Here is a 17992-nt window from a genome sequence, read left to right on the forward strand (position 1 = left end):
TCAACTCCACAGAAGTAAAAAAATTTAGAATGGTATAGGGTTTTTTGTTTGTTTGTTTGTTTTTAAATCAATCCAAAATGTAACAGAAGTTTCCAACACAAAGCACATGAAATTTAGCAAAGAAGTTGTTCAGGCAACTCATTTGAAGTTCACTATAAAGGTTTTGTATACACACCCTTCCACACAAACAACAAAAACAAAGATAGTTCAGGATGACCCTTCACTGCAAACCAGTGACCATGCATTTTATTGCCTAGTTTGCCAATATATTTGAAATTTGTACCATCCTATGATAGCTTCACAAAGTTTAACAAAAGGACTTTGACAACTGACCAAGTACTGAACAAAATAAAAAAATTTAACATTTTAACTCCATGGATAACTAAAAATAAAATATTGGACATTGAGACAAAATGAGGAGTCTTTGAAACCAAATATAGCCATATTTCAAATGAAGTGTTTCATAAAGCTTACAAAGCCCTCAGTATTTACCAGCTTTAAAAAAATATTTCTCATTTTCAGAGTCCAGTGATCAAAGAAATTTAATGCACCTAAACATCAATACATTCCAAGTATTTTTCAGCCAGGAAAAAGACAAACCAAGAATAGAGTGTAAAAAAACATTTATTAAATACGTCACTTAAAAATAGCATAATAATACATTTGGCCCAAATAGGTAGTAATAGACCTGATATCAACTTCATTCCCCTCTTAAGTATACATTTCTTGGAGTACAAAAATTTTGCCACCCATCCCTCAAAAACAGATCCATTTTCTGTACACTTGTACAACACCCTTCAGAAATTCAAGTCCATTTTGGTAGGATGATCACAAACCCAAATCTTCTCTGGTTTAGTAACACTGAAGTCCATGTTAAAGTGTCCCTGTCTTGGATGGATATATCACAGCACTCATTCATTAGTCCATTTCCTCAACCTCTCAATCAACAGTGGAACTGCCATCTTGGTTTCCCATTCGTAGACTCCATTTGACACTCTTCATCTGACTTGACTCTTTATAAAAAAATTAAAAGAAAAATGCTGTTGGAATATAGATAATTTATCCTTAAACTAAACAGACAACATTCAACTATGTACCTTGAAGGCATTTTAAACATGAATTTTAGAACTAAGGCTTCATGAATTTGATTGAATATAAATTATACATGCCAGAACACCTGCTTTTTTCACCAACTAACATGGGAAGCATGACATGTAACAGTTTCCAAAAATACAAATAAATACTACAGGGAAAAGTAAGAGTTCAAGAAACCTTTTGAGCATAATGAACTCAGTACTAAAATTTTGCATAGGGAACTATTAAATACAATACAGAGAGATACTTTCAAACACAGAGGGATTTTACCTCTGGTGACAAACTTTACTGGATTGACCTATCCACTAAAGTTAATGTAAAACACAAGTACTTCTAGCCAAACAGTAATGGTCTCAAATCAAGTTGAAACTAAGCTTAATTTTTTGCTACTAGATGAAGTTTTCAACGATGTCCCTCTCTCTGCTTAAAACACACAAGTAATCAAACATAATAATGCCAAAGGTATGAAAGCTAAGTTACTATATGAAGGTGTTGATTGGAGTCAATAGAAATTCCTAAAGTTGTGCCATCTTGGCTCTAGTCTTCTAGCCTAGAAAGAGAAACACCTATGGTGATGGTCATTTTAAAGAGACCAAATATCAGAAAATAGACGGAATGGTCATTTCAGGAGCTACTGGATGAGCAAATGTGTCAAAATCAGATGGAAATTATGCAAATTACACTGCTTTGTCTCACTGCTTTCAACACAACCAGCATAATGTCTCTCCCCAATCATGCTTCCTCTGGCCATGTACTCAAAGTTGGCTCTTCATAAAGCCGCAACAGGGCTTAAGGCACCAGATCAGTGACAAAGTTAGAAATGTCCAGATGAAGCATTGTGGTGACTGCCATTAGAAGTGGGACATTTGGCCCAACAGATCAAGTTATCTTGCCTCTTGACTTCAAATTACATCATTGCTACTGAAACACAAACCAAATGTATTCCAAAGTCAAAAACTAATGTACTTTTTTAAACTGCTATTTGCACCCATATAAACATACACCTTAAGTACAGGAAACAACTAAATGGCAGAACAACAACAAAAACTCAAAAAGCCTACAAGCCAGCAACGAAGTGCTAAATGTAGGCAAAACCCTCTGAACTGTACAAGAAATGGTTTTCAATAATTGTTTCCTCAATAGTGAATTTGCATTCTATCTTTACATTTGTGACCTTTTATTTCCTTCTTTCGATTTATTCTTTTGAATGTGGCTTTTTAACTTAACACGCAGTTTAATTTTACAGCCAATTCTACCACTATTTGGTCCCCTTAAAAAAAAACGTCCAGGCATAATCTTTCCAGGTAAGAAAGGCTGCAAAAATTAATTACAAAAAAAAAAAAGACAGTAGAATTGAGCGGCATCATCTAGTGTTTTGCCTCGTCATTCAAGTGCCACTATTCTCATTTCAAAACATCCTGTCAAACTATGTAAAATCTAACTATGAAGTCCTTATAGCAATCTGTTCCGGGTTAACGATTTGCCATTTACCATATTTCATATCCCAGTATTCCTATAGGGATGAACTGATTTTTCCTCCCATTTCAGATAGATGGAATACAGGAGCGGCTATTTCAATTCAACTTTTAGTTGCATCGTATAGGTGGTAAGTTGAGGGTAGGCAGAATATTCAAATCACAAGGTCTTCCGATCCTCAACCTCACATACCTCCAAGGTTTTTTTTTGGTTTTGTTATTGATTTGTTTTGTTTTTTAATTCAAGTGGTACTTCTTCTTTAGTGGGGGGTAGCAATTTTTAACTAATAGTCTCTAAACTGAAAAAAATTACTACAAATTTATTATGTATCATATATTGTACATACTAATTCAGATTTAAACCAATTTAGGCACTTGGAGATTAGTCCATGTTTCAAAATATTTTTAGGAACTAATGAAATCTGATTAAGGCACCAAAATATGACATAACCACACTGTCAAATCTGGTCAGTGAGACAATATCCTTTATTGGACCATCTTCTGGTCCAATAAAACCCGCCTTCTCTCTCTCTAATACCCTGAGACTAACACTGATACAATTCTTGCCAGTGTCAAATATTTGGGAATGTTGGGGTGAGTGAAGTGTATACTCAATACATAATGAAATTCACCAAGTTTCTTGTTTCTTTTTATGGTTACTGCTTCTGTTGTAAGAAGCAAGGGAAGCCAAGTGTTGATCTGATAACCACAATACACTTTTTTTTTTTTGGCAGTTCAACCCATGAAAACCTACTTTTGTTGGGTCATTCCACTGAGTGCAAAGCAAATGTAAGTGACGATAAAAGAAGGCTAACGGCATTTTGGGCTGTATACATAGGGGCATTGCCAGCAGATCAAGGGACGGGATCATTCCCCTCTATTCGGCACTGGTGAGGACTCATCTGGAGTAGTGTCTCCAATTTTGGGCCCCACACTACAAGGATGTGGAAAAATTGGAAAGAGTCCAGCAGAGGGCAACAAAAACGATTGGGGGCTGGAGCACATGACTTATGAGGAGAGGCTGAGGGAACTGGGATTATTTAGTCTGCAGAAGAGATGGGGGGGATTTGATAGCTGCTTTCAACTACCTGAAAGGGGGTTCCAAAGAGGATGGATCTAGACTGTTCTCAGTGGTAGCAGATGACAGAACAAGGAGTAATGGTCTCAAGTTGCAGTGGGGGAGGTTTAGGTTGGATATTAGGAATAACTTTTTCACTAGGAGGGTGGTGAAGCAATGGAATGGGTTACATAGGGAGGTGGTGGAATCTCCTTCCTTAGAAGTTTTTAAGGTCAGGTTTGACAAAGCCCTGGCTGGGATGATTTGGTTGGGGATTGGTCCTGCTTTGAGCAGGGGGTTGGACTAGATGACCTCCTGAGGTCCCTTCAAACTCTGATATTCTATGAAAAGACATCAGCCCTAAGGTATCTCTGCTTGGTTCAGCCATATTTGGTTGTACCAATGAGTTTGCAAACAACTGACATAGTGGTAATCTGAATCTCTCATCTTGAAAATACCACCAACACTTTCAGATGCATACACTTATCTAAAATTACTATTTCTGTAACAAGATCCTGCAATGAAAGGAGTTACAATAAGAGGGAAGTATTAATAGCACTCAGTAAATAATTTAAAATAATTTGGACCCAATTCTTCAAACTACACAGCTACAACTGTGTGTTATGTTTTTAGAGTACATCTAGTAAACATTTTAACACGTTTTCCCAAGTTAGATTCTTCCTCCAGTAAGACTTCTACAGTGGCTTTATGTTTGTTTATAAACAGTCACACTGATCATTTATGACTAAAATTCTTCTTTTCAGTACATTAAGCTTATGTTCTCTTTACATCCTTCTGTAGAGTCATAGCATTAGCCATCCCTCTATTGCTCAAGAAGTTCTCTTACCTACTGGCTATTGTATTTTTATTTCTAATTAAACAAGATTTATATTTAGGCTACTCAAAGCCATTTATACAATGCTTGGTAGGTTTCCTTCACTTCCTCAAAATATAGAAATGCCAATCTTTATTAACAGTCCACTGCAATACCTGGGTAAATATTCAAGCACCAAACAGATTTGAAATTTTAGAATTTCGAAATTTATCTTCTCTTCACACTATCATAATACATATTAACTTTTTGCTCTAATTTAGAAAGATGATTTTTTGGAGGAGTCCACTGAAAAAAATAAAATTTCAGTCTTTTGTAACCAAAAATAAGTGTTCAGTTTTACCTCTTATGCTTGTCAAAAACCCACAACAGTGCCCTAAAGTACAGTTGGGAAGTCCAAACATGCAAGCATAAAATATACTTATCAATAACATGTATAGATAAAATACCTAAGTTATAAGATTCTTATTTCAAACAAAGAAGGCTAACTAGAAAGACTGTCAACTTTACATGCTTAAGACTTTTCCGTATATTAGAATTTTTTAAAAGTTACAACTTCACAACAAAGGAAAGCTATTTAAGAGGGAAATCCCAGTCGAGGTAAATGGGCAGGAACAAGTTCCGAAGTTTAGAACTTGAGGCTTTTACTTTGCCATGGGTTTACCAAAGCAAGTCTTCCTCTCAGAGACAGAGCTGTAATGGACTTGTATATTAGTGCCACTCTTTCATTGTAGGATGTGGAAATAGGTGAAATTCTCACCCATACAAGACGGTAGATCTTCATGGAGAACAAAATACAAGAAGGTCCTTCACTGATCTCAGAAGGCTCACTATAGTTTTATCCAGTTAAAAAATGTGGAGGTGTAAGCACTACAGGTGGTTTCCAAGGGAAAAACTAGTTGACTTCCATTGACATCCATATGAGTTTTGCCTAGGTAAGGATAGGAATTTTGTTTGTTTTGTTTTTTAAAGGCTGTCTCAGGGATGAAAGACTATTAAACTAGACAATGAGCCGATCATAACTTTACACATTTGGAATTGTTGGGTTCTGATATACGACACTGATGTTCATGATGTAACTTTAAATAGGACAAGGCATTGTTAGCTCAGGGAAGTTTTCTTCCAGCTTTCAAGGATTTATATTGTACCTGCAGTTAAGGGTCCAAGAATCTTTGGTCACATCTTATAGATCTAGACTGTTTTGAGGTTAAGTAACTTCTAAAAGGTAACTTTGAAATCAAGCTGAGGATAAAATTTGCAAACACAAACAGCACAGCACCTTAAAGAGTTGTTGGGCTGGATTAAAGATAACAGCCCACATAAAATTTCAAAACATCATGTAGAGTACACCAACTCCAAAAAGAAGGTTTATGGTGAACTCAAATGCTTTTATTTCTTATTCAAGAAAACTTTCAAATCCAGATCACTAGCCCTAAGTTTAAACTTAATTTACAAACATTTTAAAGGAAAACATTTTAAAGATAATTCTTCCTCAAATTAAGTTCAGGGCTTCTCTCTCTCTCTCTCCCCTAGAGATTATTACAAAGCACCATAAGGAACTGAATAACTTCCCAATGTACAGGGTAACTGGGATGTCTTCAACTGCTGCTGAAGAAACATAACCCTACTACAATGAGTTTATAATCCAAATTAGAGAAAGAAAATGGAGAAAAAGGGTATAGGGAAAGTTGGGGTGAAATTTAACTGTTGTTAACGTTAACTTTCACCCCTTTTCCATGACATACCAAGAATTATACAGGTTCCCATACTTTTAACAGAAGTTGAGACAGGGCAAGAGCGCTGAGGAGGAAGAGAACACAATGGTTTCTGGTGGATAGCATGGCAAAAGTGGGTTTAGAAGAGTGAAGATTACTTGGAACATAGTAAGAGATATATTGTTCCATATGTAGGAAGCATTTAAAAAAGGCAGCACAAAAAAGAGAAGACAAGTAGAGCGGGCAGGGTACAAGGGAACCAAAAAAAAAGGAATGATATGTAGTCAGTGAATTAAAAAAAAGCAAGAAACCATATACAATACTAGTTGCACCTAAATTTGGCAGCAAGGTCCTGGTATTTTGCAGTACTCTAGTGTGGCAGTTTGGAGATTCTAAACATCTTAATTTAAATTAAGAACTACGGCTTTTAATGAATGAGAAGGAGCCAAAAGAGTATCTGTCTACCTCCAATTGTTTTTATAATTAAAATAAAGTCTTATACCTCCTCCACCAATTTTCTGTTTACAACACGCTCCAGGGGTTTGTCTAGACAAGGCAGGACTTTTGATTTAGTTATCAGTAGGAAGCTAGAAGCTTTGGCAGCCAGGGAGGCAGCAGTTGGGTTTTTGGCACCTGCGGAGGCATGGAAGGCAGTTTGAACAGAGAACAACATTAGCTGGATGTCTCTACTAATGTGAGGCACAATGAAACAGTCATTATCCTCAGGTTTCAGAGTTAACATCCTAATATGATGATGGAAGCAAGTCACACCTTGGAGCTACTAGTTCAGGCTGTCTGCAGACTAAGGAAACCACCACTGAATGAGTTAACTTTTCACATTTGGAAGATTATCTTCACAAATGAAAAAAATGTGTGTTAAATGCAAGCTTAAATTCTAGAGCACAGTTCTGCAGCAAAGTAAATTCCATGGCAAATTGTGCCACTGCATAAACACAAAATGCATTGAAAATTAGGGCAAAGATAAGTTATGCAGAGATACGGAGTCAAAAAGAGGACTTAAATTTGGCCAGATAAAAGAAACTTGACTCTCAGTACCTGTTTTAAAGGTCATACAAAGTAGTCCCAGGGTACATTCTTTTTAGCAAAATATAATTCAACAAGCAAGTTGTATTCCCATTTTCATCCCGAATGGTGGCTCTAGATATAATCAAGTCTTCTCTCCTACTCAAACCTGACAACTTTGCATTTTGACTGAACGGAGGACTATTCCTATAAACTACTTGTTCAATGTGGTAGGTCATATCCTAAATTCACAGTATCCTTTGTGAAATTACAGATCTTTGGAATAAGAAGGGGGAAAAAGAGCTCTGAGTCTTAGAAAACTCCCTGGACATAGTTACTAACTAGTCGGCTTAAGGACCCTTGTTGCTGTTGATAGGCGTGCACAACGACAAAGCTTGGCTAATGGTATTAATAATAGGATGCTTAAGACATTCTTTCGTTATGTGATTTTCTATTTTATACCACAAATTGAGACATAATATTGATGAAGTACTGTACTATTTGTACAAGGTAACATATTTGATATATTGTAGTCTGTACAAATACAGATTTGATTTAATGTTTTATCCTTTGTTCTCATCAAGAAGTCAAGTCACAAAAATGGAAGACCAAGAGTGCCACAGCATTATACGAAAGATTTAAAATTGATTGAAAATACTATCTAAAAAGTGCATTTCATAACATCACCAAAAGAAGAAGAGTTCAAGACTCTGGTACTTTTAAATAAACCTATTTTTATTTAAAATATGCTTCAAGTCAATCAAGTTTAAGGACATTTTCAATCAAAAAAATTTCAGCAAATTAAACATAACTATAAATCATATTTTAAATCACATGCAAGTATATTAAGAAAAATAACTTACCCATGCTTCAATCAACATCAGCTATTTTGTGCATCCTGAAATCACCACATTCCTCACCACATCTGTAGGGGAAAACATACATTAAAAAACATATTTGAAAAAATCAAAACTTAAATTCACTGATTTTTATAAACACCAGAAAGTGCCATCTTCAGCCCAGCACAAAGCTGCCACCACAATCCCATGTGGTTGGGGGGAGTATGTACCCAATAAAAGACAACCCAAAAGCATACAGCACTTGTCAGAGGACATGCCCTAATCACAATTTGCACCTCAACGTACTGCTAGGCAATCTGGGATGGCAAAGATCTTATGGAAACTCATCCACAATTTCGAACTACCCTCCACACCCTGGATACATTAATCTCCAGTGACACATCACAGGTGCGATTTGAAAAGAGGCTATGTCTAGCACTTTTGGAAACCAAGTAAATGGGAAAACTAACCAGGCACCAGTGGAATCTGAAATGGATTCTTATGTGAAATGCCCTTATGCTTTCAGCCTACTTCTTCCACTTTCTAAATAGTTTGCTAATTACCAAAGAACTGATACATGTACTATATTTAACTGCAGTATTAACCAAATTTTGCCATGCAGCCAATTTTCCTTGTAAGGCAGCTACAACAACATAGCAAAATTCTAGTTTTCTACATGTGGTCAGCTTCAGAACAGATTATCTCAGTAAGAGTCTATTGACAGCCCATATCAATAGGTATTAAAATATCAGTACACTTCTAATAGAGACAAGAAAGTAAATGGCTCCACCCACAACAACCCATAAAGCCTCCAGAAAGCAAACTAATACCAAAAGCTCTCTTTGTGATTACACAATTATAGAAAATTTTAAGTAAGTTACGCTTCTCAGCTGAGCCAATAATTGATACAGATACTGTCTGAATCCTAGATCTCCGATGACAAAGAACTAATTTAATTTAAAAATTAATAATAAATTTTTCAAAGACATTTAAGAGACTAAGGAGCATACGACTCATTGAAAGTTAACAGGATTTAGACTCCCAAATCACCTAACTTTGGTTAATGCTGGCCTTAATCTAAATTATATCAAATGAGTCTAAAATTCTCTTGCTAACAGCAGTTGACCAACAAAGTTTCTCCCACCACCTTCAAAATCGATTTTTAAGAGAAATGCAACATTTGATATGAATGTACTCATAATAAATTCCCACAGTAGTTTTAATATTTAATATATTAATTTCTAGATTCCGATATTTTACTTCATCTTTTTCCTTCAAGTTACTCCCTTTCTTTATTTCCCCTTCCCACATCAGCTTTCCATTTTAAACACGTTTCAAATGAACTAGTTCCAACAATGTAATTACAATTTTGTTCATAAAGCCTCGTTTCTTTCCACACATCTGGGTATCAAACTTGAGTGGTAACCAGTATGCAACTAACAGTTTACCTAAGTATGATACATAAGGAGTTTATAGGACTAAAATGTGTATTTAAATGTGATCCAACAGTATACAGCATTCAACAGTATTTGTTTTATTCAGTGTTTTTAATTTCTCAATCAGCCGATAGAGATTCTTCTGCAAAGCAACCTCAAATTTTATAAGTGTTATATAACAAAGATAAGTTTGTTTGTCCAATTGAGTGTTTACGTCTATCACTTCCCTCTTCAAAGAAAACATCTAGCACTAGAGACTTCTAAAAGGTAACTAAACAAAGCTATGACGAAAGGTTGAACTTGAAAGTCCAATCTTAGACACTTCTAATAGTGAATCACATTATCTAGGTTCAGAGATCATTTTTGTTCTAGTTTAAACATCTTGTTATTTTCATGACGACTCTACTGGGCGTTAAGTCATTTGGCTCTACTCAGGTTATAATGGCCCAGTCAAACACAGACATACCACAGTTCAATTACAAAGAAAGCAGATTTGAGAACATGAATGTTCTTTTAAAGTCAATAGAATTTTGGAAGAGGAAGCCAACATTTGGTAAGCAGACAGTTGTCAAAAGTGTCTACTGGATGAACTGAAAAAGAATGTTCCCAGACAATGGCTCCTCTCCCTAAAGGATGGCATGCTATCAAACTCTAAAGGTATCTTGTATGTCTAACGTGGTCTCTTTATTCTGCTGCAGTGCAGTCAAGGTGAGGCTCACTTGTTTTTAGATGTCATGTTTTCTGGTTAAATGCAACGGGGACTAAAATGATTCCAGAGCATAAACAAACTGTTTTATGGATTCCATGACACATTAATATGCTCTCAGGTGTCTGGAAGTGAGATCTTTCCTTGATTTCCTAGAGGTGTGAACTGAGTTGACTGAGGCCTATACAATGTATTTAAAGAACAGCTGCCAATAAAGTAGATCAAAATATGTAAGATTTGAATTAAAGGGACAAGAAGTGAGGATCTAAATAACAGTCAAAATGATTAGAGAACATTAGAGACCATAGTTTTCACAATATATTCAGTACAAAGGCGGCCATGGTGGTACAGGATGAGTTCAAGGTCATTAAGATCAAAGGATTCTTTCCCAAATGCCCTTATAAAAGTGTTTGTTATCCAAACTGGGTCAACCTATGATGTCTATCGTATATTTGTATTTGTGAATAGGTCAACCATGACTGAAGATTTTGGATCTTAAAAAGACTTGACCAAAGGAATAAAAATCATGAATTTCACAGATTAAATGTAAGAATTATCATCAGGATCTGAGTGTACTGTTCTACTATAATTACAAGCCTGTTTTTGACTCTCTCATTGGCAGTTTATTTGAGAGACCTGGACTTCGTAGCATTCTGTTCCAATAGACTGAAGATTCACATCAGGTGTCACATGCATCTTTTCAAAGATACCAGATAATTTCTTATAAGGACCCCCAATTCTCAAGTTTCATATTTTACAATTACATGACTGACTTGTTAAATTTTACACAGCATCCTCATTCAAAATTTTGTTTTCCTGCAGTCTGCCTCCATTGTAAGCTATATGACTGCTTCTCTATATAAATTAGTTTGATTTGTGTGTCATACTGGCAAGAACTCTCGGTGTGGGTAAAATGAAGACTAACTTTCAACTGCTACAAGCAGAGACACTTGAAAAGTTATATATCTGTATTTGACTAGTTAAAGCAATTAGCTGGAACAGGCTAAAATTTACCTCCAAGTTGGAATAGGTATCTGTACTCTATCAAGTGGGAGAGCTTATGAGAATGGTGTTGATTTTTGTTAATTTTTAGTTTTATGTAAAACAGTTTTGGGGGTAACATACATAATTCATTAAGATTCATTTTAGGATTCTCAGTTAATTTGAATCTCTTCATCAAGATGGTCTTAAGATTTAATGACCTGAATTTGTATATTAGTATGGTAACCCACAAGAAGAAATCTGTTATTAATACAAGCACCAAGTAAGATCAACAATGCCGAGTTACATTTGAACCATGTTACCTTTTATCAATCTAAAAATGTCTCAAATCCAAAGGTAGTTGAAAATTAGTCTACTTGAGTTATAGAAATAACAAGGTATCTAACATTACTAGTGCTTTGGCTTCTCATTTTTATAGCAGTAGGATTTTAGATGGTAAAACATCCAAAAGGATTTTTTTAAACGAAATGCATGAAAGCCCAAACAGAAAAAACTTGAAATATGATCATGAAGTAATGAATTCAGGAACAATGCATTCCTGAAGTTTAACTCAAACTTTATACATACACTTATGTGCTGCTGCATATGGAGAAATTTAGAAATATCTATCTGCCTTGAGTTTCTAAATTCTTTACATTTAATTTACGTTACTATGCAATATATTTTAGATGGTACAAACAGATCCATCTCCTTTTACTGAATGGACTGTCCCATAATCTTGAGAAAAGATTGTATTTAGAGGTCACGTCAAGAATATTATGAACTGTATTTAGTATGCACTAAAATTTGAATGCAAATCCTGAGCAAGACACCATTCATTTACTGTGCTAAGTACCCTTAATGCCTTAAACAAATGCCACAGCATAAGTTTAATGCTTATTTGCTGAAAAAGTGAATTTTAAGAGATTAACAGAATCACTAATATTACATACCTATATGAACACTATAGAATTTTGAACGTTTCCTTTTATTCCAGGTTTAATAGATCAGCCACTGCAGCCAAGAAACAGTACCCAGGTACAATCCTTTAAAAAAGGAACAAAGAAGTTTGTTTAAAAGATCAAAAGCTATCCAAAAGATTCCACCTACACTTCCGCCATAGGACTATCTAAATGTATTAGTATATTTCTTTAAACAAAACTTTCTAGTGATTGCATATTAAAGTTCTCATCTAAAGTATAAAACAAGCACATGGAGAATAACATCATGGTACAAAATTAGAAATAATAAATGTAAATAAATTCTTTAAAGAACATTAAACGTTCAGGCTCTTCAAAAAAACAGGTAGGCCCCCGAGATACTTCTTGTTATTAGCGTGTACGTTGGTTATTCAGCTTTTGATGCCATGTTTAAAATCCACAATATGCCTAGGTGAACTTGTTTTTATTTAACTTTAGAATGCAGAATACAAATGGCCTACAAAATTCAGTACATTTTTTCACTTCGGAAAATAGGGTAAATGAAATAGGAAGTTTTTGAAGTAAAGTGATGAGCTTTTCCACCAAAATTCGGTCAAGATTGTTATAGATTAATTCATCTTTTAAGCTATTAGAACAAAATTAATTTGACAGAATAGCTATCAAGCACATGTTACATGAAATTTTAAAATGGGGCATTTTTGCATCTTATACCTACATTAAAACATACCCTTTAAAATCCAGATAATTTTGTAGTGTACCCCATTCAATTTAAGAATAAGACTTGCAAAACAAAGGTCACTTTTACCTTTCCTAGTAAAGCACAGCAGTAGACAATTAAACAAACCCCCAAGAACGAGAAAGTAACTGAAAGTGGTAATGATGCTGTGTAAAACTTAGAACAACCCATTCTTACCTAAAATATTAGATCTCTCCAATCCGTCTGGAAGCCAGCCAGCCATCAAGTAGGTAAACATTTATGGAGTTCGATCTTTAAAGAAAAGAAACACAAATGTTACTGTTTTGCTTTTAAAAAGGTTGTAAAAAATTACTTGTACAAATATAAAAAGAACAGCAATTTTTAAGAGTACTGAGTTAAGACTAAATCAAGACAGCATTGGCCATATATATTACTATAATCTCTGGCAACAAAAATATTGGTGTTTTTACATCTGAACACACTGGTGATGGGATGGGATTATGAAACATCACATGCACAGTCCATATTTTTTTTTTGGCATGAAATGAGGTAAACTGCCTGCCCCCCTCCCATTATTTTTATTTTTACCATTACCAGACCATTAACCATAAAGATGAAATCAAAACTGTAAACAGCATATATTTCATAAAGCAAAAGCAAGTAGTGTTTTTTGTAGTTTCACTCAATCCTTTTACTCCACAAAATGCAAAAGCCCTTAAAAAATTTAGCAATGCAAAGTTTAATAAAATCCCCACAAACAGCAAACTATGATGTTAAAATGGCTGTCATCATCATCTGTGAATTTTTAGCCACAAGTTATTTGATCTTTCCAAATGAGATATCAGCTTTTCCCTTTAGAGTACAGTTTTTAAAACTTGCAGCATCTTTGACCTTTAATCAGTCCCCAAACATTGCTCTTTAACACTATAAGCACCGCCAAGTTTGCCTTTCTTCAAAAGGCTTAACTTAACTGGTTGGCAGTTATTCATCCCCAATATTCCCCAGCCTAGTAAAAGCTCCACAGATAATTCTATGAAAAGTCAGTACTTTAAATTCATACATAATATTACACACTGAGGACTCCTACGTGTAAATTCAATTCTCAGTACCTGCTAATATAAATGGAATGCAAATCCTTTAAAGTAAAAAAAAAAAAACGATTTAGGAAATAAGGGCAATTTTGTTTTCAAAACCAATTTAACTATTGAAGCTGAAACAGCATTTGAAGGAAACAAAGCACTCAAGCTTTTTTTTTTTTAAATCATTTATTAATGTGCTAAAAATACAGCAGACATTCACCTAGAACTTTCTTTTCAGCAAACTATGTCATAGCCTAATACTGCAGAGATGTAACTGTAGTTATAAAGCAATTACAATTCAAATCTAAAATGAAGAGACACAAACTTGTGTGCAAGATTAACACAATATTTTTAAACATATTAAAATGTTTAAAAAGTCAGCTTTCATTCTCATAATACCCAATTCACACAAGGGATATCATGAAACTGTAGATTTACCTTTCAACTGTTTTATTTGAAAAAGAGCACAAAGTCTTTAAAATCTTCTATGACTCAACACTAGATAAATTGCAACAAATATGGCTACATACCATCTCCAATTAATACAAGAGTAGCTACTTTATTTACCTTGTAATATTCTACAGTAACTTTTTATAGATCTGGTATTTGAACATTATCCTAAAACATATGAGCAATCATTAAATGTGAGCTAATGTGAAGCAAACACTAAATGTTCCATTTAAACTTTTCCTTTTAAAGGTGTTCAATAATGGTTATCACACAAGTTCTAAATTATAAAAACAGTTACACTTGAACAATGATCAAAATGCTATGCAAATAACTGCAGCCTGGGTAGCAGAAAAATGCACACATTAAATACCAAACACAGAATATGACACCTTAGCAAATGTTTTTTTTTTAGTAAGGACATATTTCTCAGTGTCATTTACAATTAGTTACTTTCACATATCATTCATTTTTAAGTAACCAATTTTCTCCTGCAGAACAGTCTAATTCACAATTGTAATTTTTTTTAACCTTTAAACTGTAGAGTTGGCATAAACAAGGCTGTTTTAGAAAATGTCTAAGTTTACAGAATGCCATTTTAACCACACGACTATATTGCACTTAAATCTCAGACTTTTGTTTAAAGCTCTGTCTCCAAACTATTTTTTTTAGATAAATTAAAATTTTAATTAACCGTTTCAGTAAAGTACTGAAGCAGTCTTCTGCAGCCTGCTTTCGCTCACTGGTGCGGAAGGAGTTAAAAGCCAACACCCCACAAAAAAAACAAGTTTTATTTTTAAGAAACAGACATGGCGCCTTTGTTCTTACAAACTAGGGAGACTGATCCCCTTTTCAGCAGCAAGGGGCAACAAATGCTCTTCACAGAACTATTTGAAGACCGTAGGACTGGGGGCTAAACATACAGTAAAGTCTACAGCCCCCACTACTCTTTAGTGTTGCATTGGAGTTAGTAACTGGTCTGCAGATGCCCCCTTGCCATGGTGCACTGGAGACGGACTGGGCTGCGCCCCCTCTCCAGTAGTGCTGCACTGGGGCCCAGGGACTGGTCTACAGCCCCCCCCCCCTTTAGTACTCCATGTGGGGACTAGGGGCCGGGGCCCCCTCAGTCCTGCACGGGAGGGGAGCTCTGCATACCGAGCACCGCTCGGTGTCTTTAGGGAGCTCGCAGAGGTGGGCTCCCTCCGGCTCTGCAGCACCCCGCGGCCCCCCAGCGCGAGAGACGCCCCCCTCAGTGAAAGGGGTTGCAGCGCTGGAGGGTGCTCGCTCCCGGCTCTCCGAGCCTAAGGCGGGAGGAGGGGGGCAAGGATTCTCCCCTCCCCCTCCCGGCTCCAAGGACATTTTGTTTTTCCTCCCAAGGACAAAGAACAATGAGGCGAAGAGACGGAACCACTCACCAGCAATGCGGAGACCGGCGGCGGGCCGGGGTGGGGAGAGCCGTTCCCCTCCTCACCCTGCCGGCGGCGGCGTCCGGCTCGCCGCCTGCCCGCCCGCCCGCGGAGCTCGAGGCGCCGACAGAGTTTCGCAGCCCGGCGCCATCGCCCTCCGCCTGTCCGCAGCCCCGTACGGCGCTCGGCTCGCCGCTCTCCGTCTGCCCGGAACCCCTGAGTGCCGGGCCCGAAGTGGCCCGCGAGGCCGGTGCCCAGGTGCCTCCCCGACTCCGGCGAACCGAGCGGCGGCCGAACCACCTGCGAGCCCGGTTGCGGCTGCCTCCCCGGCCATCTTGTGCGGTGTGTGTGAGAGAGAGTCTGTCTCTCCCGTCTTCTCTCAACTCCTTCCTCCCCTCCCCCCGCACAACATGGCCGCCAGAGTCAGTACTCACTGCGGCGGGGAAGGGGCTGGGCCTGCGCTTCTACCCCCTGCCTACCACTCACCCCCCCCTTCCTGCCTTCTGCGCGTGCGCCAACCACTGCTCTCTACTGGCCGCGCTGCTCCCTCCCCTCCGGGCCCAGCGCGCGCCGATTCCATTGGCCGCGCTCCTCCTTCCTTCCTCCTCCCATCCTGGGCCCGCGCGCAACTCAGCCGCCGCTTCCTATTGGGCGCGCGTCTTACTGGTCTTTCCACCCCCACCCGCTCCACCGCAACCTCAACGGTCGCAGCACAGTATGGTGAGCGCGAGCCGCGTCTGCCACTCCCTATTGGCTCCGCTCCTTCTCTCGCTCCCCCTCCCATCACCCAGGGCCTCGCGCGAGTCCTGCGCCCCTCTCTGAATCCATATATAGACTCTGCTTGGGGGAAGCGAGGGGGGAGGAGCATGTGAACCGTTGTGAGTGGTCGGGCTGCGGGGCGCTCTGAACGCAGGGGTCAATGTTACCGGTTAAAAAACACCTCCGGGCCCGCCCCGGACCCCGGTCAGCGCCACGAAACCACCTCCTAGCGTGGCCCAGCACAGCCATCGCCCCCGACTCCAGCCAGCGCCACAAAACCACCTCATGCCCCAACCTGGGTCTCTCTCCCCGCCCTGGCCAGTGCCAGGAAACCACCTCACTCCCTGGCCAAGCCATCGCCCTCTACCCCAGTCAGTGCCACCAAAATTACCTCACACCCCAGGCGTTGCCCCCTACCTTGGCCAGTGCCATTGGAACCACCTCGGGCATCACTCCCTACCCCAGCCAGTGTCACCAAAACTGCCTCATGCCCCACCCCAAGCATCACTCCCTACCCTGGCCAGTGCCATCAGAACTGCGTCGTGCCCCAGCGCATCACCTCCTACTCCAGCCAGTGCCACTGAAACCATCTCATGGCCCAGCCCGGCCCACGCATTAACCACAACCACAGCCATTACTACTGAAACCACCTCATGCCCCAGCCTGGGTATCACTCCCTACCCTGGCCTGGCCAGTGCCACCAAAACCACCTTGTGCCCCAGGCATCGCCCTCTACCCTGCCCAGAGCCACTGGCACCACCTCACATGCCAGGCATTGTCCCCTATCCTGGCCAGTGTCACCAAAACCACCTCAAGTGCCAGCCCAGCCCAGGCATTGCCCCCTACCCTAGCCAGTGCCACTGAAACCACCTCACGCCCCAGCCCAGGCATCACCCTGTACCCCAGCCTGTGCCATTGAAAAACCACTTTGTGCCAGACATCACCCCCTACCCCAAACAATGCCACTGAATCCATATCCCAGCCTGACCCAGGCTTCATCTACCCTGGCCAGTGTCACCAAAACCACCTCACTCGACAGCCCAGGCATTGCCCCATCCTGGCCACTGCCACTAATTCCGCCTCGTGCCCTGCCTCAGGCATCACCCCCTACCCCAGCCAGAACCAACTCAGGCCCCAGGCATTGCCCCCTACCCTGGCCAGTGTCACCAAAACCACCTCTCACCCCAACCCAGCCTGGCCATTACCCCCTACCCTCACCATTGCCACCAAAACCATCTGTGTCCTTTCCCAGCCTGAGTATCACTCCCCCTCCCCCAGAATTTGGTCCATGGATATTCTCACTATTTTGTATTTGCATAGCTTTGTCCCTTATCTTGTGTGGGTGCCCTCTGTGTTGTGAACTTTACTCTTTCATTTCTTATTTATTCCTAAATCACCTCCAAAGACTTTACAAATGAAAGAAAATTAACAATAAAAAAATTAAAAGAGCTTCTTTGCTCCTCACCTCAAAAAATGTCTACACTAATTAACCACTGTTCTCAGT

General features: G+C 38.9%; 1 long non-coding RNA gene across 1 annotated transcript; it reads right to left on the minus strand.

Moving 5' to 3' along the window:
- Positions 1–608: 608 nt before the first annotated feature.
- On the minus strand, positions 609–15884 carry LOC135973900 (uncharacterized). Its single transcript, XR_010590943.1, has 5 exons — positions 15739–15884; positions 13014–13088; positions 12113–12205; positions 8061–8122; positions 609–1013 (listed from the first exon to the last, which is right to left on the minus strand). It is a non-coding gene; the product is annotated as an uncharacterized LOC135973900 (long non-coding RNA).
- Positions 15885–17992: the final 2108 nt, after the last annotated feature.

Source organism: Chrysemys picta, chromosome 10 (assembly GCF_011386835.1).
Source record: "Chrysemys picta bellii isolate R12L10 chromosome 10, ASM1138683v2, whole genome shotgun sequence".
NCBI lineage: Eukaryota > Metazoa > Chordata > Testudines > Emydidae > Chrysemys > Chrysemys picta.